Genomic DNA, 22,500 nt, shown 5'->3' on the forward strand with positions numbered 1-22,500 from the left:
CGCTCCGAAGCGGGGTTACTGGAGCGCCCCCTCTTTTTTTGTCAGAGCGTTTGGTGGGGTTTCTCGCATTGGCTCTTCCCAGGCCCGGTTGTTGGGTGCGCTCCCACCCTGGCGCGCGCGAAGTTGGAAGTTGGGTTAATTGCCCGGGCGCGCACCTTCGCCAGGGTGGGCACCTTGGTGCGCACACCTTGGCTGGGCTGCGCACCAGGGCGGGCTCAAGATGGCACCAGCATTCCCTTTTTCTCACTATCTTTCAAAACGGAAATTTTAAAATCTCGTTTTTTTTTTGCCTTTTATGGAAATTAGTGAAGGCATCGCATCAAAGGTGCGCACCTCGCTGCCCACCTTGGTGTGCTCCGAGGTGCCCACCACGGTGCGCAACGCCGGTGCGAACCCGGGAGCGCCCCGATGTGTGCTCCAAGGTGCGGCGTGCACGAAGTCGGACCCCGGTTTGCCCCGGGTGCGCACCTCGCGTGCACCTTGGTGCGCACACCTTGGCTGGGTTGCGCGGCCTGGTGGGCACCATGGTGCGCACCAAGGAGCGCTCCGAAGTGTGCTCCAAGGTGCGGCGTGCACGAAGTCGGAGCCCGGTTTGCCCCGGGTACGCACCTTCGCCGGGGTGGGCACCTCGGCTGGGTTGCGCGCCCTGGTGCGCACCAAGGAGCGCTCCGAAGTGTGCTCCAAGGTGCGGCGTGCACGAAGTCGGAGCCCGGTTTGCCCCGGGTGCGCACCTCGCGTGCACCTTCGGCGGGGTTGCGCGCCCTGGTGGGCACCATGGTGCGCACCAAGGAGCGCTCCGAAGTGTGCTCCAAGGTGCGGCGTGCACGAAGTCGGAGCCCGGTTTGCCCCGGGTGCGCACCTCGCGTGCACCTTCGGCGGGGTTGCGCGCCCTGGTGGGCACCATGGTGCGCACCAAGGAGCGCTCCGAAGTGTGCTCCAAGGTGCGGCGTGCACGAAGTCGGAGCCCGGTTTGCCCCGGGTGCGCACCTCGCGTGCACCTTCGCCGCGGTGGGCACCATGGCGTGCACGAAGTCGGAGCCCGGTTTGCCCCGGGTGCGCACCTCGCGTGCACCTTCGCCGGGGTGGGCACCTCGGCTGGGTTGCGCGCCCTGGTGCGCACCAAGGAGCGCTCCGAAGTGTGCTCCAAGGTGCGGCGTGCACGAAGTCGGAGCCCGGTTTGCCCCGGGTGCGCACCTCGCGTGCACCTTCGCCCTTGCCTTTTCTGGAAATTGGTGAAGGCAGCGCATCAAAGGTGCGCACCTCGGTGTGCTCCGAGGTGCGAACCCGAGAGCGCTCCGAGGTGCCCACGAAGTCGAAAGTCGGGTTAATTGCATTGTTTTCCCCCGGGTGCGCTCCGAGGTGCGCAACATCGGCGCGCACCAAGGAGGGCTCCGAAGTGTGCTCCAAGGTGCGCACGATGGCGTGCACCTCTGGTGCGCACGATTCGGAGCTCGGTTTGACCGGGGTGCGCACACCTTGGCTGGGTTGCGCACCTTTTGTGCGCTCCAAGGTGCGCACGAAGTCGGAGCTCGGTTTGCCCCCGGGTGCGCACCTTCGCCAGGGTGCGCACCTTGATGCGCACGCCTTGGCTGGGCTGCGCACCTTGGTGGGCGCCATGGTGCGCACCTTTCGTGCGCTCCAAGGTGCGCACGAAGTCGGAGCTCGGTTTGCCCCGGGTGCGCACCTTGGTGGGCGCCATGGTGCACTCCGAGGTGCCCAAGATTGGTGCGCACCAAGGAGCGCTCCGAAGTGCGCTCCAAGGTGCGCGCGAAGTCGAAAGTTGGGTTAATTGTCCGGTTTGCCTCGGGTGCGCACCTTGCGTGCACCTTCGCCAGGGTGGGCGCCTTGGTGCGCACACCTTGGCTGGGCTGCGCACACCTTGGCACCCGCGTTTCCTTCATTTTAAATTTTTTTTTTTTACAATCTCTCAAGTGGGAAAATTCTATAATCTCAACTTTTTTTGCCTTTTCAGGAAACTTTTGAATGGAGCGCATCATTGGTGCGCTCCGAAGTGTGCTCCAAAGCTCTCTCCAGCTGCGTGCACCTGCCCCGGCCGCGCACCCGGCCCCGCCCAGCTTCGCTCACCTGTCCCGGGGCGTCTGGTGCGGAACCCTTAGAGTAAGAAACATCACCGTGCACCTTGGCCAACGTGCGCGACTCGACCGAGCGCGCACTGGCCGAGGTGCACAACCGATTTCACCTGGGTGCGCGCGCAGCACCTCGGGCGCAACCGGGGTGCGCGCCAAACAACGCCCGGGTTGCACCGTGGCCTGTGTGCTCGGGGCGCCTCGGGTGCGCGCTCGGTGTCGCCCCCCCCGCGCGCGCGGTAGTGCGGGCAGCGCACCCCCGGCCCGGCCCGGCCCCGACGAGAACGCAAACGGGCAAAAGGTTTATTCAAATAGCATTGCGATGCCCGGCGAAAAACTAAAAAAGGGTGCAAACACCGGGACTTCCCGGAGGTCACCCATCCCAGTACTACTTCGGCCCAAGCGCGCTTAACTGCGGAGTTCTGATGGGATCCGGTGCACTAACGCTGGTATGATCGCACCCGTTATGAGCTTGTCGCAGTGTGTACTTAGCAAACCGCGACCCACGTGCGAATCCACCCCGGCCACCCACCCCCGTCGAGGTGCACACCCTCCCTCGCGAAGTGCGCCCCGTTCGCCAAGTGTGAGCCCTGCCCGGGTGCGCGCACCTTGCTAGGGCGTCGGGTGTGCACCCGGCCCGGCCTACGTGCGTGCACCTGTAGGGGGCGTCGTGTGCGTGCAGTGTCCCGTCTGCAACGCGGTGCCCACACCACACCACCTCGGGCGCAACGACCTGCGCTCACATGTGGGCCGAGTGCACCTTGGTGCATGTTCGGGCGCCTCGGGTGCACGCTCGATCTTGCCCCCGGTGCACCAAGGCGCTCGGTTTGCCCCGGGTGCGCACTTGGTGCAAGGTGGGCACCCCAAAAATAGGGATCAAGCACCAAAACACAAGTTTCGGGATGCAAAATGGGACCCAAGGACCACAAATGCGTTCCAAGACCCATGATGGGTCCACGAGAACAAAAATGTGTTCCGAGACTTAATAAACAAATATTGGGTTTTAGGAGAAGAAACATGCTCTGATGCCCAAAACGAGAATCGACCCCGAAAAGGCCACAGGCCAAAAGTGGGATGCGAGACAAAAAAAAATGGGACCCGAGGACCAAATTGGGGTTCCCAGGTCGAAGACAGGGCAACCGGACAAGAAACGACCTCTAAGGCTCGAAATGAGTCCCGACGACTAAAACTTGACAAGAAGCACCCATCAGGCACCCAACTCGACACCCATGGGATGCCGACCCACCCGGGCTTCCACCTAGCACACCTTGGCACCCACCCACCCTCGCACCCAACCTCGCACCCAACTTAGCACCTTTGAACCCACATTGGCACTCACCCCTGACCCTGGCACCTTGGAACCCACATTGGCACTCACCTTGACCTGGCACCCACCTTTGCACTCACCTTGGGACCCCACCCTGGCTCCCACCTCGGCACCCACCCAGACACCCACCTTGGTTCCTTGGCACCCACCTTGGATCCTTGGCACCCACCCCGACACCCACCTTGGCACGCAACTTGGCTACTTGCCACCCACCTTGGCTCCTTGACGCCCACCCCCGACAACCACCCCGTGACCTACCCTGGCTAGGGTTGGTGCACAACCCACCCTGGTGCCCACCTTGGCACCCACCCTATGACCCACCTTGGCACGCACCTTAGTACCCACCCCCGTTACCCACCCTAGGACCCACCCCGTGACCCACCTTGGCCAGGGTGGGTGCCTTGGTGCGCACAACTTGCCTGGGCTGCACACCAGGGCGGGCTCAAGATGGCACCCCGCGTTCCGTTTTTTTCACTATCTTTCAAAACGGAAATTTTAAAATCTCATTTTTTTCTTTTTTTTGCCTTTTCTGGAAATTAGTGAAGGCAGCGCATCAAAGGTGCGCAATGCTGGTGCGAACCCGGGAGCGCTCCGATGTGTGCTCCAAGGTGCGGCGTGCACGAAGTCCGAGCCCGGTTTGCCCCGGGTGCGCACCTCGCGTGCACCTTCGCCGGGGTGAGCACCTTGGCTGGGTTGCGCGCCCTGGTGCGTACCAAGGAGCGCTCTGAAGTGTGCTCCAAGGTGCGGCGTGCACGAAGTCGGAGCCCCGGTTTGCCCCGGGTGTGCACCTCGGGTGCGCACCTCGCGTGCACCTTCGCTGCGGTGGGCACCTTGGCTGGGTTGCGCGCCTTGGTGGGCACCATGCAGTGCACGAAGTCGGAGCCCGGTTTGCCCCGGGCGCGCACCTCCGCCAGGGTGGGCACCTTGGTGCGCACAACTTGCCTGGGCTGCGCATCAGGAAGGGCTCAAGATGGCACCCGCGTTCCGTTTTTTTCACTATCTTTCAGAACGGAAATTTTAAAATATCGTTTTTTTTTTGCCTTTTCTGGAAATTAGTGAAGGCAGCGCATCAAAGGTGCGCAACGCTGGTGCGAACCTGGGAGCGCTCCGATGTGTGCTCCAAGGTGCGGCGTGCACGAAGTCGGAGCCCGGTTGCCTCGGGTGCGCCCTGGTGGGCACCATGGTGCGCACCAAGGAGCGCTCCGAAGTGTGCTCCAAGGTGCGGCCTGCACGAAGTCGGAGCCCGGTTTGCCCCGGGTGTGCACCTCGGGTGGGCACCTTGGTGCGCATGCCTTGCCTGGGCTGCGCACCAGGGCGGGCTCAAGATGGCACCCGCGTTCCTTTTTTTTCACTATCTTTCAAAACGGAAATTTTAAAATCTCATTTTTTTTTGCCTTTTCTTGGAAATTAGTGAAGGCAGCGCATCAAAGGTGCGCACCTCGCTGCCCACCACGGTGCGCAACGCCGGTGGGCACCCGGGAGTGCTTCGAAGTGTGCTCCAAGGTGCTGCGTGCACGTTGTCGGAGCCCGGTTTGCCCCGGGTGCGCACCTCGCGTGCACCTTCGTCGGGGTGGGCACCTTGGCTTGGTTTGCCCCGGCTGCGCTCCGAAGCGGGGTTATTGGAGCGCCGCCTCTTTTTTTGTCGGAGCGTTTGGTGGGGTTTCTCGCATTGGCTCTTCCGAGGCCCGGTTGCCACCCTGGCGCGCACACGAAGTCGGAAGTAGGGTTAATTGCCCGGGTGCGCACCTTTGCCAGGGTGGCACCTTACCTGGGCTGCGCACCAGGGCCGGGCTCAAGATGGCACGCGCGTTCCGTTTTTTTCACTATCTTTCAAAACGGAAATTTTAAAATCTCCTTTTTTTTTTGCCTTTTCTGGAAATTAGTGAAGGCAAGCGCATCAAAGGTGCGCACCTCGCTGCCCACCTTGGTGTGCTCTGAGGTGCGCACCCGGGAGCGCTACGAAGTGTGCTCCAAGGTGCGGCGTGCACGTTGTCGGAGCCCGGTTTGCCCCGGGTGCGCACCTCGCCTGCACCTTGGCCGGGGTGGGCACCTTGGCTGGGTTTGCCCAGGGTGCGCTCCGAAGCGGGGTTACTGGAGCGCCCCCTCTTTTTTTGTCAGAGAGTTTTGGTGGGGTTTCTCGCATTGGCTCTTCCCAGGCCCCGGTTGTTGGGTGCGCTCCCACCCTGGCGCGCGCAGAAGTTGGAAGTTGGGTTAATTGCCCCGGGCGCGCACCTTCGCCAGGGTGGGCACCTTGGTGCGCAAACCTTGGCTGGGCTGCGCACCAGGGCGGGCTCAAGATGGCACCTAGCATTCCCTTTTTCTCACTATCTTTCAAAACGGAAATTTTAAAATCTCGTTTTTTTTTTTGCCTTTTATGGAAATTAGTGAAGGCATCGCATCAAAGGTGCGCACCTCGCTGCCCCACCTTGGTGTGCTCCGAGGTGCCCCACCACGGTGCGCAACGCCGCGGTGCGAACCCGGGAGCGCCCCGATGTGTGCTCCAAGGTGCGGCGTGCACGAAGTCGGACCCCGGTTTGCCCCGGGTGCGCACCTCGCGTGCACCTTGGTGCGCACACCTTGGCTGGGTTGCGCGGCCTGGTGGGCACCATGGTGCGCACCAAGGAGCGCTCCGAAGTGTGCTCCAAGGTGCGGCGTGCACGAAGTCGGAGCCCGGTTTGCCCCGGGTGCGCACCTTCGCCGCGGTGGGCACCATGGCGTGCACGAAGTCGGAGCCCGGTTTGCCCCGGGTGCGCACCTCGCGTGCACCTTCGCCGGGGTGGGCACCTCGGCTGGGTTGCGCGCCCTGGTGCGCACCAAGGAGCGCTCTGAAGTGTGCTCCAAGGTGCGGCGTGCACGAAGTCGGAGCCCGGTTTGCCCCGGGTGTGCACCTCGGGTGCGCACCTCGCGTGCACCTTCGCTGCGGTGGGCACCTTGGCTGGGTTGCGCGCCTTGGTGGGCACCATGCAGTGCACGAAGTCGGAGCCCGGATTGCCCCGGGCGCGCACCTCCGCCAGGGTGGGCACCTTGGTGCGCACAACTTGCCTGGGCTGCGCACCAGGAAGGGCTCAAGATGGCACCCGCGTTCCGTTTTTTTCACTATCTTTCAGAACGGAAATTTTAAAATCTCGTTTTTTTTTGCCTTTTCTTCAAATTAGTGAAGGCAGCGCATCAAAGGTGTGCAACGCTGGTGCGAACCTGGGAGCGCTCCGATGTGTGCTCCAAGGTGCGGCGTGCACGAAGTCGGACCCCGGTTTGCCCCGGGTGCGCACCTCGCGTGCACCTTGGTGCGCACACCTTGGCTGGGTTGCGCGCCCTGGTGGGCACCATGGTGCGCACCAAGGAGCGCTCCGAAGTGTGCTCCAAGGTGCGGCGTGCACGAAGTCGGAGCCCGGTTTGCCCCGGGTGCGCACCTCGCGTGCACCTTCGCCGCGGTGGGCACCATGGCGTGCACGAAGTCGGAGCCCGGTTTGCCCCGGGTGCGCACCTCGCGTGCACCTTCGCCGGGGTGGGCACCTTGGTGTGCAGACCTTGGCTGGGTTGCGCGCCCTGGTGGGCACCATGGTGCGCACCAAGGAGCGCTCCGAAGTGTGCTCCAAGGTGCGGCCTGCACGAAGTCGGAGCCCGGTTTGCCCCGGGTGTGCACCTCGGGTGGGCACCTTGGTGCGCATGCCTTGCCTGGGCTGCGCACCAGGGCGGGCTCAAGATGGCACCCGCGTTCCTTTTTTTTCACTATCTTTCAAAACGGAAATTTTAAAATCTCATTTTTTTTTGCCTTTTTCTGGAAATTAGTGAAGGCAGCGCATCAAAGGTGCGCACCTCGCTGCCCACCACGGTGCGCAACGCCGGTGGGCACCCGGGAGTGCTTCGAAGTGTGCTCCAAGGTGCTGCGTGCACGTTGTCGGAGCCCGGTTTGCCCCGGGTGCGCACCTCGCGTGCACCTTCGTCGGGGTGGGCACCTTGGCTGGGTTTGCCCCGGCTGCGCTCCGAAGCGGGGTTATTGGAGCGCCGCCTCTTTTTTTGTCGGAGCGTTTGGTGGGGTTTCTCGCATTGGCTCTTCCGAGGCCCGGTTGCCACCCTGGCGCGCACGAAGTCGGAAGTAGGGTTAATTGCCCGGGTGCGCACCTTTGCCAGGGTGGGCACCTTACCTGGGCTGCGCACCAGGGCGGGCTCAAGATGGCACGCGCGTTCCGTTTTTTTCACTATCTTTCAAAACGGAAATTTTAAAATCTCCTTTTTTTTTTGCCTTTTCTGGAAATTAGTGAAGGCAGCGCATCAAAGGTGCGCACCTCGCTGCCCACCTTGGTGTGCTCTGAGGTGCGCACCCGGGAGCGCTACGAAGTGTGCTCCAAGGTGCGGCGTGCACGTTGTCGGAGCCCGGTTTGCCCCGGGTGCGCACCTCGCCTGCACCTTGGCCGGGGTGGGCACCTTGGCTGGGTTTGCCCAGGGTGCGCTCCGAAGCGGGGTTACTGGAGCGCCCCCTCTTTTTTTGTCAGAGCGTTTGGTGGGGTTTCTCGCATTGGCTCTTCCCAGGCCCGGTTGTTGGGTGCGCTCCCACCCTGGCGCGCGCGAAGTTGGAAGTTGGATTAATTGCCCGGGCGCGCACCTTCGCCAGGGTGGGCACCTTGGTGCGCACACCTTGGCTGGGCTGCGCACCAGGGCGGGCTCAAGATGGCACCAGCATTCCCTTTTTCTCACTATCTTTCAAAACGGAAATTTTAAAATCTCGTTTTTTTTTTGCCTTTTATGGAAATTAGTGAAGGCATCGCATCAAAGGTGCGCACCTCGCTGCCCACCTTGGTGTGCTCCGAGGTGCCCACCACGGTGCGCAACGCCGGTGCGAACCCGGGAGCGCCCCGATGTGTGCTCCAAGGTGCGGCGTGCACGAAGTCGGACCCCGGTTTGCCCCGGGTGCGCACCTCGCGTGCACCTTGGTGCGCACACCTTGGCTGGGTTGCGCGGCCTGGTGGGCACCATGGTGCGCACCAAGGAGCGCTCCGAAGTGTGCTCCAAGGTGCGGCGTGCACGAAGTCGGAGCCCGGTTTGCCCCGGGTACGCACCTCGCGTGCACCTTCGCCGGGGTGGGCACCTCGGCTGGGTTGCGCGCCCTGGTGCGCACCAAGGAGCGCTCCGAAGTGTGCTCCAAGGTGCGGCGTGCACGAAGTCGGAGCCCGGTTTGCCCCGGGTGCGCACCTTCGCCGCGGTGCGCACCATGGCGTGCACGAAGTCGGAGCCCGGTTTGCCCCGGGTGCGCACCTCGCGTGCACCTTCGGCGGGGTTGCGCGCCCTGGTGGGCACCATGGTGCGCACCAAGGAGCGCTCCGAAGTGTGCTCCAAGGTGCGGCGTGCACGAAGTCGGAGCCCGGTTTGCCCCGGGTGCGCACCTCGCGTGCACCTTCGGCGGGGTTGCGCGCCCTGGTGGGCACCATGGTGCGCACCAAGGAGCGCTCCGAAGTGTGCTCCAAGGTGCGGCGTGCACGAAGTCGGAGCCCGGTTTGCCCCGGGTGCGCACCTCGCGTGCACGAAGTCGGAGCCCGGTTTGCCCCGGGTGCGCACCTCGCGTGCACCTTCGCCGGGGTGGGCACCTCGGCTGGGTTGCGCGCCCTGGTGCGCACCAAGGAGCGCTCCGAAGTGTGCTCCAAGGTGCGGCGTGCACGAAGTCGGAGCCCGGTTTGCCCCGGGTGCGCACCTCGCGTGCACCTTCGCCAGGGTGGGCACCTCGGTGCGCACACCTTCTCAATGTTTTCTTGCCTTTTCTGGAAATTGGTGAAGGCAGCGCATCAAAGGTGCGCACCTCGGTGTGCTCCGAGGTGCGAACCCGAGAGCGCTCCGAGGTGCCCACGAAGTCGAAAGTCGGGTTAATTGCATTGTTTTCCCCGGGTGCGCTCCGAGGTGCGCAACATCGGCGCGCACCAAGGAGGGCTCCGAAGTGTGCTCCAAGGTGCGCACGATGGCGTGCACCTCTGGTGCGCACGATTCGGAGCTCGGTTTGACCGGGGTGCGCACACCTTGGCTGGGTTGCGCACCTTTTGTGCGCTCCAAGGTGCGCACGAAGTCGGAGCTCGGTTTGCCCCGGGTGCGCACCTTCGCCAGGGTGCGCACCTTGATGCGCACGCCTTGGCTGGGCTGCGCACCTTGGTGGGCGCCATGGTGCGCACCTTTCGTGCGCTCCAAGGTGCGCACGAAGTCGGAGCTCGGTTTGCCCCGGGTGCGCACCTTGGTGGGCGCCATGGTGCACTCCGAGGTGCCCAAGATTGGTGCGCACCAAGGAGCGCTCCGAAGTGCGCTCCAAGGTGCGCGCGAAGTCGAAAGTTGGGTTAATTGTCCGGTTTGCCTCGGGTGCGCACCTTGCGTGCACCTTCGCCAGGGTGGGCGCCTTGGTGCGCACACCTTGGCTGGGCTGCGCACACCTTGGCACCCGCGTTTCCTTCATTTTAAATTTTTTTTTTTTACAATCTCTCAAGTGGGAAATTCTATAATCTCAACTTTTTTTGCCTTTTCAGGAAACTTTTGAATGGAGCGCATCATTGGTGCGCTCCGAAGTGTGCTCCAAAGCTCTCTCCAGCTGCGTGCACCTGCCCCGGCCGCGCACCCGGCCCCGCCCAGCTTCGCTCACCTGTCCCGGGCGTCTGGTGCGGAACCTTAGAGTAAGAAACATCACCGTGCACCTTGGCCAACGTGCGCGACTCGACCGAGCGCGCACTGGCCGAGGTGCACACCGATTTCACCTGGGTGCGCGCGCAGCACCTCGGGCGCACCGGGGTGCGCGCACAACGCCCGGGTTGCACCGTGGCCTGTGTGCTCGGGGTGCCTCGGGTGCGCGCTCGGTGTCGCCCCCGCGCGCGCGGTAGTGCGGGCAGCGCACCCCGGCCCGGCCCGGCCCCGACGAGAACGCAAACGGGCAAAAGGTTTATTCAAATAGCATTGCGACGCCCGGCGAAAAACTAAAAAAGGGTGCAACACCGGGACTTCCCGGGAGGTCACCCATCCCAGTACTACTCCGGCCCAAGCGCGCTTAACTGCGGAGTTCTGATGGGATCCGGTGCACTAATGCTGGTATGATCGCACCCGTTATGAGCTTGTCGCAGTGTGTACTTAGCAAACCGCGACCCACGTGCGAATCCACCCCGGCCACCCACCCCCGTCGAGGTGCACACCCTCCCTCGCGAAGTGCGCCCCGTTCGCCAAGTGTGAGCCCTGCCCGGGTGCGCGCACCTTGCTAGGGCGTCGGGTGTGCACCCGGCCCGGCCTACGTGCGTGCACCTGGAGGGGGCGTCGTGTGCGTGCAGTGTCCCGTCTGCAACGCGGTGCCCACACACCACCTCGGGCGCAACGACCTGCGCTCACATGTGGGCCGAGTGCACCTTGGTGCATGTTCGGGGCGCCTCGGGTGCACGCTCGATCTTGCCCCGGTGCACCAAGGCGCTCGGTTTGCCCCGGGTGCGCACTTGGTGCAAGGTGGGCACCCAAAATAGGGATCAAGCACCAAAACACAAGTTTCGGGATGCAAAATGGGACCCAAGGACCACAAATGCGTTCCAAGACCCATGATGGGTCCACGAGAACAAAAATGTGTTCCGAGACTTAATAAACAAATATTGGGTTTTAGGAGAAGAAACATGCTCTGATGCCCAAAACGAGAATCGACCCCGAAAAGGCCACAGGCCAAAAGTGGGATGCGAGACAAAAAAAAATGGGACCCGAGGACCAAAATTGGGTTCCCAGGTCGAAGACAGGGCAACCGGACAAGAAACGACCTCTAAGGCTCGAAATGAGTCCCGACGACTAAAACTTGACAAGAAGCACCCATCAGGCACCCAACTCGACACCCATGGGATGCCGACCCACCCGGGCTTCCACCTAGCACACCTTGGCACCCACCCACCCTCGCACCCAACCTCGCACCCAACTTAGCACCTTTGAACCCACATTGGCACTCACCCTGACCCTGGCACCTTGGAACCCACATTGGCACTCACCTTGACCCTGGCACCCACCTTTGCACTCACCTTGGGACCCACCCTGGCTCCCACCTCGGCACCCACCCAGACACCCACCTTGGTTCCTTGGCACCCACCTTGGATCCTTGGCACCCACCCCGACACCCACCTTGGCACGCAACTTGGCTACTTGCCACCCACCTTGGCTCCTTGACGCCCACCCCGACAACCACCCCGTGACCTACCCTGGCTAGGGTTGGTGCACACCCACCCTGGTGCCCACCTTGGCACCCACCCTATGACCCACCTTGGCACGCACCTTAGTACCCACCCCGTTACCCACCCTAGGACCCACCCCGTGACCCACCTTGGCCAGGGTGGGTGCACCCACCCTGGTGCCCACCTTGGCACCCACCCATCCTAGCACCCAGCCTGTGACCGGGCTTGGAACCCAACCTTGCACCCGCACCCGTCTTGGCCAGTGTGGGTGCGCACCCATCCTGGCACCCACGTTGTGACACACCCTTTAACCCACGCACCCTAGCACCCACGTTGGCACCCACCTTGGAACCCAACCTAGCAACTTGGCACCCACCCCGTGACCCACCTTGGCATCCACCATAGCAGTCGCCGACTTGGCACCCACCTCGGCACCCACCTTGACACTTGTGGACCCACCTTGCCACTCACCCTAGCATCGACCCATCCTAGCACCCACCCTGGCACCTTTGCACCCTAGCACTCACCCATCCTAGCACCTAACCTGTGACCCACCTTGACACTCACCCTCGCACCCACCTTGGAACCCAACCTAGCACCCACCCACCCTGACACCAACCCTAGCACCTACCCACCCTTGCACCCACCCTGTGACCCATCTTGGCACCCACCCATCCTACCACTCAACCTATCACCCACCTTCTCACCCACCTTGGCATCCACCTTAGCACCCACCCACACTGGCACCTTGGCACCCACCTCGGGCAAGGTGGGTGCACACCCACCCTGGCACCCAATTTAGAACCCACCGAGCATGTTACCCACCTTGGCACCCACATTGCAGCCCACCCTAGTACCCACCCTATGACCCACATTGGCATCCACACCCTAGCACCCAGGCACCTCGACACCCGCCTTGACACCCACCCTAGCACTGAACCTGTGACCCACCTTGGAACTCACCCTAGAACCCACCCACCCTGTGAACCACCTTGGCATCCACCTTAGCACCCACCCACCTTGGCACCCACTCTAGCACTCACCCATCCTAACACCCAACTTGTTACCCACCTTGGCACCCGCCCTCGCGTCCACCTTGAAACCCACCCTAGCACCCACCCACGCAGGAGCCCACCTTGGCACCCAACCTAACACCCACGCATCCTGGCACCCAACTTGTGACCCACCTTGGAACCCACCCTAGTACCCACCTTTGAACCCACTATATCACCAACCCACCTTGGCACCCACCCTATGACCCTCTTTGGAATCCACCCTAGCACGCACCCACCCTGGCACCCACCATGGAGCGCACCCTAGCACCCACCCACCTCGGCACGCACCTCAACACCCACCTTGGTGTGCGCACTGCGCCAACCTCTCAAAGACCCTATGTGGTGCGCTCCAAAGTGTACACCTTTGGTGCGCTCCAAGGTGCGCACCTTTGGTGCACACCGAGGTGCACACCAAAGTGTGCACCGAGGTGAGCACCAAAGTGCACTCCAGGGTGCACACCAAGGCGTGCACCTTTGGTGCGGTCAATGCAAACGAATTCGGAAGTTGGGGTCGATGTCCTAATCGCTGCTGCAGACTACACGTATGAGAATCGGACAAATAGCTTTATATAGGGGAGGTGTTGCGTTTGATGGGTCGACTCCCCTGGTTGTGTGCACTGCACCAACTTCAAAGACCCTGTCTTGTTTAAGAAGTCAAAAGTTGGGGTGGATGTCCTAATCATTGCTGCAGTCTACGCATGTATGAGAATCAGACAAATAGCTTATATAGGGGAGGTGTTGCATTCGGTGGGTTGACTCCCCTGGTTGTGCGCACTGCGCCAACCTCAAAGACCCCGCATAGCAGAAGAAGTCGGAAGTCGGATTTTGGTGAGCACCAAGGCGTGCACCTTTGGTGCGGTCAACGCAGACGAATTCAGAAGTTGGGGTGGATGTCCTAATCGTTGTTGCAGGCTACACATGTATGAGAATCAGACAAATAGCTTATATAGGGGAGGTGTTGGGTTTGATGGGTCAACTCCCTTGGTTGTGCGCATTACGCCAACCTCAAAGACCTTGTTTTCGTTAAGAAGTCAAAAGTTGGGGTCAATGTCCTAATGGCTCCTGCAGGCTACACATGTATGAGAATCGGACAAATAGCTTATATAGGGGAGGTGTTGGGTTTGATGGGTCGACTCCCCTGGTTGTGCGCATTACGTCAACCTCAAAGACCTTGTTTTCGTTAAGAAGTCAAAAGTTGGGGTCGATGTCCTAATTGCTCCTGTAGACTACACATGTATGAGAATCAGACAAATAGCTTATATAGGGGAGGTGTTGGGTTTGATGGGTTGACTCCCCTAGTTGTTCGCATTACACCAACCTCAAAGACCTTGTTTTCGTTTAGAAGCCGAAAGTTGGGGTCGATGTCCTAATTGCTCCTGCAGGCTACGCATGTATGAGAATCAGACAAATAGCTTATATAGGGGAGGTGTTGGGTTTGATGGGTCGACTCCCCTGGTTGTGCGCATTGCGCCAACCTCAAAGACCCTGCATTGCGGATGAAGTCGAAAGTCAGAGTTTGGTGTGCTACAAGGTGTGGTCGAAGGTGCTCACCTAGGTGTGCACCTTTGGAGCACAGGAAAAGTGCCCTCCAAAAGTGCGCACCTTTGGAGTGCACAAAAGTGCCCTCCAAAAGTGCGCACCTTTGGAGCGCAGAAAAGTGCCCTCCAAAAAGTGCCCTCCAAAAGTGCGCACCTTTGGAGCGCAGAAAAGTGCCCTCCAAAAAGTGCCCTCCAAAAGTGCGCACCTTTGGAGCGCAGAAAAGTGCCCTCCAAAAAGTGCCCTCCAAAAGTGCGCACCTTTGGAGCGCAGAAAAGTGCCCTCCAAAAAGTGCCCTCCAAAAGTGCGCACCTTTGGAGCGCAGAAAAGTGCCCTCCAAAAAGTGCCCTCCAAAAGTGCGCACCTTTGGAGCGCAGAAAAGTGCCCTCCAAAAAGTGCCCTCCAAAAGTGCGCACCTTTGGAGCGCAGAAAAGTGCCCTCCAAAAAGTGCCCTCCAAAAGTGCGCACCTTTGGAGCGCAGAAAAGTGCCCTCCAAAAAGTGCCCTCCAAAAGTGCGCACCTTTGGAGCGCAGAAAAGTGCCCTCCAAAAAGTGCCCTCCAAAAGTGCGCACCTTTGGAGCGCAGAAAAGTGCCCTCCAAAAAGTGCCCTCCAAAAGTGCGCACCTTTGGAGCGCAGAAAAGTGCCCTCCAAAAGTGCGCACTTTTGGTGCGCACCAAGGCGCTGGTTCGGTCGTTGCAGGCGAGTTCGGAAGTTGGGGTCGATGTCCTGAGCGGAGGTGCAAACTACACAGGTGTCGGAATCGGACAAATAGCTTATATAGGGGAGGTGTATGCTTCGATGGGTCGACTCCCCAGGTTGAGCGCACCGCGCCAACCTCAAAGACCCTACGGTATGGATGAAGTCGGAAGTTGGGTCCGATGACCGATTCGATTAGTAGGTATGCTCATGAGGTCGGAATTTGGGTCCGATGACCTGCCATGTGCAGGAAGGCGAATGTTGACACTGTGCGTTGCAAGGTGCACACCAAGGCGCTGGTGCGGTCTTTTTAGTCGAGTTCGGAAGTTGGGGTCGATGTCCTGATCGGAGGTGCAAGCTACACAGGTGTGGGAATCGGACAAATAGCTTATATAGGGGAGGTGTATGCTTCGTTGGGTCGACTCCCCGGGTTGAGCGCACCGCGCCAACCTCAAAGACCCTACGGTATGGATGAAGTCGGAAGTTGGGTCCGATGACCGATTCGATATGTAGGCATACTCGCGAGGTCGGAATTTGGGTCCGATGACCTGCCACGTGCAGGAAGGCGAATGTTGGCACTGTGCGTTGCAAGGTGCGCACCAAGGCGCTGGTTCGGTCGTTGGAGGCGAGTTCGGAAGTTGGGGTCGATGTCTTGATCGGAGGTGCAAACTACACAGGTGTGGGAATCGGACAAATAGCTTATATAGGGGAGGTGTATGCTTCGTTGGGTCGACTCCCCGGGTTGAGCGCACCGCGCCAACCTCAAAGACCCTACGGTATGGATGAAGTCGGAAGTTGGGTCCGATGACCGATTCGATATGTAGGCATACTCGCGAGGTCGGAATTTGGGTCCGATGACCTGCCATGTGCAGGAAGGCGAATGTTGGGACTGTGCGTCGCAAGGTGCGCACCAAGGCGCTGGTGCCGTCGTTGCAGTCGAGTTCGGAAGTTGGGGTCGATGTCCTGGTCAGAGGTGCAAACTACACAGGTGTGGGAATCGGACAAATAGCTTATATAGGGGAGGTGTATGCTTCGATGGGTCGACTCCCTGGGTTGAGCGCACCGCGCCAACCTCAAAGACCCTACAGTATGGATGAAGTCGGAAGTTGGGTCCGATGACCGATTCGATACGTAGGCATATTGGCGAGGTCTGAATTTGTGTCCGATGACCTGCCATGCGCAGGAAGGCGGAATTTGGGTCCGATGACCGAGTTGATGGCGTGCCATGCGCAGAAAGGCGGAATTTGGGTCCGATGACCGAGTTGATGTTGATGGCCCGCCATGCACAGGAAGGCGGAATTTGGGTCCGATGACCGATTTGAAGGCGTGCCATACGCAAAAAGGCGGAGTTTGGGTCCGATGACCGAGTTGATATTGATGGCCCGCCATGCGCAGGAAGGCGGAATTTGGGTCCGATGACCTGACATACGCATGGAGTCCGACTCGGGGGCCGATGTTCGATTCGATGACTTGCATTGTGGGTAAAGTCGGAAGTTGTGGTCTTTGACCCGATTCGATGACCAGACTTCGGCTGCTTGAGAATCGGACAAATAACTTATATAGGGGAGGTAGTGTTCTCGAGCATCCTCCCCCCGTGCCCGTTTATGTCGATTGATGCTGGTGCTCGACTGGTTGGAGCGCTCGGATGCAAAAATCTTGCACCAGGATTTATCGATTGTGATGGACACGGCAAGTCTCCTGATTGCTATGCAGGAGCTCATCGTGAATCTCTATGCGGCCTTGGTATGGACTCGACCTGCGGAATGGTTCGGCAATGGTAGTCGCTCCAACACGTCCTTGCAATGGCCACAGAGGTGATTCGACTAGAGCTCCAGTCTAGCTTTTGGGTTGCTTGGCGGACTGGTATAGCCGCGATCGAGTTCCGGCCATGAACGTTTTAGATAGCTCTTGGGCTTTCTGGGACGGAAGTCGGAAGTTTGGGCTGTTGTCCGATTTGATGACCATTCTTCGGATGTGTGAGAATCGGACAAATAACTTATATAGGGGACTGTGTTGTCTCACGCAGCCCCCTCCGTGCCCCTCTATCTCGACCGATGTTGGTGCTTGAAAGGGTTGGGATCGCTCGGATTTATAAACGTGCACCACCATTTGTCGAGTGTGAGGGACGCGGCAGGTCTCCTAAATGCTATGCGGGCGCTCTCTGAGAATCTCTATCCGGCCTCGACACAGACTAGTCTTGCTGAATGGTTTGGCACTGGTAGTCGATCCAACACGTCGTTGTTGTGGCCGCCTAGGCGATTCGATTCGAGCCCCCGTCTAGCTTTTGGGTTGCTTGGCGGATTTTGCCCTATCCGCAAGTGAGCTCGGTCCCTAAACGTTCGAGAAACCCGATTGCTATGCGCCGACTCTCTTTCTTGCGAGCCTCCATCTAGCTTTTGGGTCTCTACGGAACGGAAGTCGGAATCTGGGACCGTTGTTTGATTCGACGAGGCAGACTACGGTTGTGCGAGAATCGGACAAATAACTTATATAGGGGAGGTGTTGACTGGAGCATTCTCCCCCGTGCCCCTCTAACTCGACCAATGCTGGCGCTCGAACGGTGGTAGCGCTCGGATTTTCATTGAGCGCCAGCATTGGTCGATTTAGAGGGGCATGCGAGATTCCCGAATGCTATGCGAGGGCTCTAACGGAAATGTCTATTGGTTTCGGTATGGATGCAATTGCGAGTGGTTCGGCAAAGGTAGTCGTTCCGATGCGTCCATGTCGTGGCCAAATCGATAATTCGATTTGAGCCCTCGTATAGCATTTGGGTCTCTCGATGTGATTCCGCATTCCAGTCCCTTTGGGCACTGCTTGAGCCGCATCCCAGGGGGTTCCCTTCCCAATAATCTGCCTCGCAACCCGATTGCTATGCGGTGAGGCTCCTCGGCCGCCTCGGAACTATCTGTGTATCAGACGCATCGCGGGATAAGGGGTTGGCAACGGTAGTCGCCCCAAGCGCGTCCGATGCTTGGACCATTCCGAGGCGGCCCTGAAGCCTCTTCCGTCTAGCCGTTGGGTCCTTCTCGCCGCATCCCTCGCCTCGCACCCCGATTGCTATGCGGTGAGGCTCCTCGGCCGCCTCGGAACTATCTGTGTATCGGACGCGTCGCGGGATAAGGGGTTGTCACTGGTAGTCGCCCCAAGCGCGTCCGATGCTTGGACCATTCCGAGGCGGCCCTGAAGCCTCTTCCGTCTAGCCGTTGGGTCCTTCTCGCCGCATCCCTCGCCTCGCACCCCGATTGCTATGCGGTGAGGCTCCTCGGCCGCCTCGGAACTATCTGTGTATCGGACGCGTCGCGGGATAAGGGGTTGTCATTGGTAGTCGCCCCAAGCGCGTCCGATGCTTGGACCATTCCGAGGCGGCCCTGAAGCCTCTTCCGTCTAGCCGTTGGGTCCTTCTCGCCGCATCCCTCGCCTCGCACCCCGATTGCTATGCGGTGAGGCTCCTCGGCCGCCTCGGAACTATCTGTGTATCGGACGCGTCGCGGGATAAGGGGTTGTCACTGGTAGTCGCCCCAAGCGCGTCCGATGCTTGGACCATTCCGAGGCGGCCCTGAAGCCTCTTCCGTCTAGCCGTTGGGTCCTTCTCGCCGCATCCCTCGCCTCGCACCCCGATTGCTATGCGGTGAGGCTCCTCGGCCGCCTCGGAACTATCTGTGTATCGGACGCGTCGCGGGATAAGGGGTTGTCACTGGTAGTCGCCCCAAGCGCGTTCGATGCTTGGACCATTCCGAGGCGGCCCTGAAGCCTCTTCCGTCTAGCCGTTGGGTCCTTCTCGCCGCATCCCTCGCCTCGCACCCCGATTGCTATGCGGTGAGGCTCCTCGGCCGCCTTGGAACTATCTGTGTATCGGACGCGTCGCGGGATAAGGGGTTGTCACTGGTAGTCGCCCCAAGCGCGTCCGATGCTTGGACCATTCCGAGGCGGACCCGAAGCCTCTTCCGTCTAGCCGTTGGGTCCTTCTCGCCGCATCCTTCGCCTCGCACCCCGATTGCTATGCGGTGAGGCTCCTCGGCCGCCTCGGAACTATCTGTGTATCGGACGCGTCGCGGGATAAGGGGTTGTCACTGGTAGTCGCCCCAAGCGCGTCCGATGCTTGGACCATTCCGAGGCGGACCCGAAGCCTCTTCCGTCTAGCCGTTGGGTCCTTCTCGCCGCATCCCTCGCCTCGCACCCCGATTGCTATGCGGTGAGGCTCCTCGGCCGCCTTGGAACTATCTGTGTATCGGACGCGTCGCGGGATAAGGGGTTGTCACTGGTAGTCGCCCCAAGCGCGTCCGATGCTTGGACCATTCCGAGGCGGACCCGAAGCCTCTTCCGTCTAGCCGTTGGGTCCTTCTCGCCGCATCCCTCGCCTCGCACCCCGATTGCTATGCGGTGAGGCTCCTCGGCCGCCTTGGAACTATCTGTGTATCGGACGCGTCGCGGGATAAGGGGTTGTCACTGGTAGTCGCCCCAAGCGCGTCCGATGCTTGGACCATTCCGAGGCGGACCCGAAGCCTCTTCCGTCTAGCCGTTGGGTCCTTCTCGCCGCATCCCTCGCCTCGCACCCCGATTGCTATGCGGTGAGGCTCCTCGGCCGCCTTGGAACTATCTGTGTATCGGACGCGTCGCGGGATAAGGGGTTGTCACTGGTAGTCGCCCCAAGCGCGTCCGATGCTTGGACCATTCCGAGGCGGCCCCGAAGCCTCTTCCGTCTAGCCGTTGGGTCCTTCTCGCCGCATCCCTCGCCTCGCACCCCGATTGCTATGCGGTGAGGCTCCTCGGCCGCCTTGGAACTATCTGTGTATCGGACGCGTCGCGGGATAAGGGGTTGTCACTGGTAGTCGCCCCAAGCGCGTCCGATGCTTGGACCATTCCGAGGCGGCCCCGAAGCCTCTTCCGTGTAGCCGTTGGGTCCTTCTCGCCGCATCCCTCGCCTCGCACCCCGATTGCTATGCGGTGAGGCTCCTCGGCCGCCTTGGAACTATCTGTGTATCGGACGCGTCGCGGGATAAGGGGTTGTCACTGGTAGTCGCCCCAAGCGCGTCCGATGCTTGGACCATTCCGAGGCGGACCTGAAGCCTCTTCCCTCTAGCCGTTGGGGCTTTCTCGCCGCATCCCTCGCCTCGCACCCTGATTGCTATGCTGTGAGGCTCCTCGGCTGCCTTGGAACTATCTGTGTATCGGACGCATCGCGGGATAAGGGGTTGGCAGTGGTAGTCGCCCCAAGCGCATCCGATGCTTGGACCATTCCGAGGCGGCCCTGCAGCCTCTTCCGTCTAGCCGTTGGGGCCATCTCGCCGCATCCCCCACCTCGCACCACGATTGCTATGCGGTGAGGCTCCTTGGCCGCCTCGGAACTATCTGTGTATCGGACGCATCGCGGGATAAGGGGTTGTCACTGGTAGTCGCCCCAAGCGCGTCCGATGCTTGGACTATTCCGAGGCGGCCCTGCAGCCTCTTCCGTCTAGCCGTTGGGGCCATCTCGCTGCATCCCCCACCTCCTCGGCCGCCTCGGAACTATCTGTGTATCGGACGCATCGCGGGATAAGGGGTTGGCAGTGGTAGTCGCCCCAAGCGCGTCCGATGCTTGGACTATTCCGAGGCAGCCCTGCAGCCTCTTCCGTCTAGCCTTTGGGGCCATCTCGCCGCATCCCTCGCCTCGCACCCCGATTGCTATGCGGTGAGGCTCCTCGGCCGCCTGGGAACTATCTTCGTATCGGACGCATCGCGGGATAAGGGGTTGTCACTGGTAGTCGCCCCAAGCGCGTCCGATGCTTGGACTATTCCGAGGCGGCCCTGTGGCCTCTTCCGTCTAGCCGTTGGGGCCATCTCGCCGCATCCCCCACCTCGCACCCCGATTGCTATGCGGTGAGGCTCTTCGGCCGCCTTGGAACTATCTTCGTATCGGACGCATCGCGGGATAAGGGGTTGTCACTGGTAGTGGCCCCAAGCGCGTCCGATGCTTGGACTATTCCGAGGCGGCCCTGCAGCCTCTTCCGTCTAGCCGTTGGGGCCATCTCGCCGCATCCCCCACCTCGCACCCCGATTGCTATGCGGTGAGGCTCCTCGGCCGCCTTGGAACTATCTTCGTATCGGACGCATCGCGGGATAAGGGGTTGTCACTGGTAGTCGCCCCAAGCGCGTCCGATGCTTGGACTATTCCGACGCGGCCCTGTGGCCTCTTCCGTCTAGCCGTTGGGGCCATCTCGCCGCATCCCCCACCTCGCACCCCGATTGCTATGCGGTGAGGCTCCTCGGCCGCCTTGGAACCATCTTCGTATCGGACGCATCGCGGGATAGGGGGCTGTCACTGGTAGTCGCCCCAAGCGTGTCCGATACTTGGACCATTCCTAGGCGGCCCTGAAGCCTCTTCCGTCTAGCCGTTGGGGCCTTCCCGCCCCATCCCTCGCCTCGCACCCCCGATTGCTATGCGGTGAGGCTCCTCGGCCGCCTTGGAACCATCTGTGTATCGGACGCATCGCGGGATAAGGGGTTGGCACTGGCAGTCGCCCCAAGCGCGTCCGATGCTTGGACCATTCCGAGGTGGCCCTGAAGCCTCTTCCGTCTAGCCGTTGGGGCCTTCCCGCCCCATCCCTCGCCTCGCACCCCGATTGATATGCGGTGAGGCTCCTCGGCCGCCTTGGAACTATCTGTGTATCGGACGCATCGCGGGATAAGGGGTTGGCACTGGTAGTCGTCCCAATCGCATCCGATGCTTGGACCATTCCGAGGCGGCCCTGCAGCCTCTTCCGTTTAGCCGTCGGGGCCTTCCCGCCGCATCCCTCGCCTCGCATCCCGATTCCTATGCGGTGAGTCTTCTCGGCCGCCGCGGAACTATACCTGTTATTGCTACTGCATCCTTCGGCTGGTAACCTCCTCTGCCGCCTTGGAACGTTCTCTTTGTCGGACGCGTCGCGGGATAAGGGGTTGGCACTGGTAGTCGCCCCAAGCGCGCCCGATGCATAGACCGCTCCGAGTCGACCTTGCTTTCAGCCTCTCACATGCATAGACCTCTCTGAGTCGACCCTGCAGCCTCTCACGTTTAGCCTTTGGAATCTCGCCTCACAACATGATTGCTATCCTTGATGCATCCCTTGCCTCGAGCCCTGATTGCTTTCTTGGCTGCATCCCTCCTCTCCTCACAGCCCGGTTGTCATCACTGCTTCATCCGTCGCTTCATGCATTCTGGCTGCTGGGCCCTTCCCACCGCACACCTCGATTGCTATCTCTTCTGCATCACACACCCCGATTGCTATCTCTGCTACATCCCTCGGCTCTCACTTCTGCATCCTTCGCCTCACACCTCGATTGCTATCAATGCTGCATCCGTAACCTCACACCCCGATTGCTATGCGGGGAGGCTCCTTGGCCGCCTTGGAAATTTCTGTGTGTCGGACGCACCGCGGGATAAGGGGTTGGCACTGGTAGTCGCCCCAAGTGCGCCCGATTCTTAGACCGCTTCGAGGTGACCTCGTAGCCTCTTTCGTCCAGGCTTCCTGCCTTCAACGCCCTTTTTACACCTCGATTGCTATGCGCGGGCTCGTTGGCGTCTATCACCTCTCTGCGAAGAGTGGCACGATGATTGTTGGGGTAAATCGTAGCAGTCCGATCTCTGGCCTTGGGCCATTGTGAGGGCTGATCGATTTCCTGTGCG

At 60.7% G+C, this 22,500-nt stretch overlaps 2 non-coding genes across 2 annotated transcripts; both read right to left on the reverse strand.

The window, feature by feature from the left end:
• Window positions 1–2,431: 2,431 nt before the first annotated feature.
• On the reverse strand, window positions 2,432–2,550 carry LOC131866836 (5S ribosomal RNA). The gene has a single exon (XR_009365435.1). It is a non-coding gene; the product is annotated as a 5S ribosomal RNA (ribosomal RNA).
• Window positions 2,551–10,362: 7,812 nt separating this feature from the next.
• Window positions 10,363–10,481, reverse strand: LOC131866834 (5S ribosomal RNA). Its single transcript, XR_009365433.1, has one exon. It is a non-coding gene; the product is annotated as a 5S ribosomal RNA (ribosomal RNA).
• Between the last annotated feature and the right edge of the window lie 12,019 nt (window positions 10,482–22,500).

Source organism: Cryptomeria japonica, unplaced genomic scaffold (genome assembly GCF_030272615.1).
Source record: "Cryptomeria japonica unplaced genomic scaffold, Sugi_1.0 HiC_scaffold_155, whole genome shotgun sequence".
Taxonomy (NCBI): domain Eukaryota; kingdom Viridiplantae; phylum Streptophyta; class Pinopsida; order Cupressales; family Cupressaceae; genus Cryptomeria; species Cryptomeria japonica.